General features: G+C 49.7%; 1 non-coding gene across 1 annotated transcript; it reads right to left on the reverse strand.

Moving 5' to 3' along the window:
* Nucleotides 1-1,083: 1,083 nt before the first annotated feature.
* Nucleotides 1,084-1,157, reverse strand: trnai-aau. The gene has a single exon. It is a non-coding gene; the product is annotated as a tRNA-Ile (tRNA).
* Nucleotides 1,158-1,441: the final 284 nt, after the last annotated feature.

The following is a 1,441-nucleotide window of genomic DNA, read 5'->3' on the forward strand; positions in this document are numbered from 1 at the left end:
CCTCGCAAAGCAGCGGGGCCGGACTCTGTCTCCCCATCCACCCTGAAGCACTGTGCTGTCTCCGGTGTTTACAGACATTTTTAACACCTCACTGGAGTCATGCCATGTGCCAGCCTGCTTCAAAGCCTCCACCATCATCGCTGTCCCCAAAAAACCAAGGACCACGGGACTAAACGACTACAGACCCGTCGCCCTGACCTCTGTGGTGATGAAGTCTTTGGAGCGCCTTGTGTTGTCCCACCTTAAATCCATCATAGACCCACTCCCGGGACCCCCTGCCCGCAGAGCCAACAGGTCTGTAGATGATGCAGTAAACATCGCCCTTCACTACATCCTCCAGCACCTGGACTCCCCAGGAACCTACGCCAGGATCCTGTTTGTGGACTTCAGCTCCGCTTTCAACACCATCATCGCGGCCCCTGGTGCAGGACAAGCTCTCCCAGCTGGACGTGCCTGACTCCACCTGCAGGTGGATCACAGACTTCCTGACGGACAGGGAGCAGCACGTCAAGAGGTCTCTGACACCGGGAACATCAGCACCATGATGGCGCACTTCTACACCGCCATCATTGAGTCCATCCTCACCTCCTCCATCACCATCTGGTACGCTGCTGCCACTGCCAGGGACAAGGGCAGGCTGCAGCGTATCATTCGCTCTGCAGAGAAGGTGATTGACTGCAATCTTGCATGGCTTCAGGACCTGCACGCCTCCAGGACTCTGAGGCGAGCAGGAAAGACTGCAGCAGCTGACGCCTCCTATCCCGGTCACAAACTGTTTCAGACTCTCCCCTCTGGCAAGAGGCTGCGGTCCATCAGGACCAAAACCTCTCGCCACAAATATTTGTTGTTAATTGTAAGTTGTTGTTGTTCCATTTTTTTATATTGTCAGTTGTATTATTTTTCTCTATTCTTCATATATAACTTGCATTTGTTTATTACATATTTCTACATCTATTTATGTCAGCTGTATGTCTGTCTGCGTGTAGCACCTCAACACCAAAGAAAATTCCTCGTATGTGTAAGAAGGTACTTGGCAACAAAGCTCCTTGTGATTCTGACGTCGAGTTGTTAAATGGACAGCACTGGCCAGTATGGGGGTTGAACCCATGACCTTGGCATTATTAGCACCACGCTCTAACCATCTGAGCTAACCGGCCTGCTGTGGGGTGCTTCTTTCTTTCTTTGTGCTAAGAAAATTCAATGCATAAAACAACAGGGACAGACTAAAACAGACAATGGCTCCATACTGGATGTTAAGTCATGTGTGACCACCTTCCAGGTGAGCAGTACACTCAAAACCTTTGACCTGAGCCGCCTGCTTTTGTGGTTCTTTTTTTAAACAATTTGTCCTCCAGAAGTAAAAAAAAAAGAAACGGACAAGTTTTGGATGTTGAGTCGTGTGCAAAGTGGCCCCAAGTCTATGCAAGCACAAATTGTTTAA

Source organism: Micropterus dolomieu, unplaced genomic scaffold, assembly GCF_021292245.1.
Source record: "Micropterus dolomieu isolate WLL.071019.BEF.003 ecotype Adirondacks unplaced genomic scaffold, ASM2129224v1 contig_2968, whole genome shotgun sequence".
Taxonomy (NCBI): domain Eukaryota; kingdom Metazoa; phylum Chordata; class Actinopteri; order Centrarchiformes; family Centrarchidae; genus Micropterus; species Micropterus dolomieu.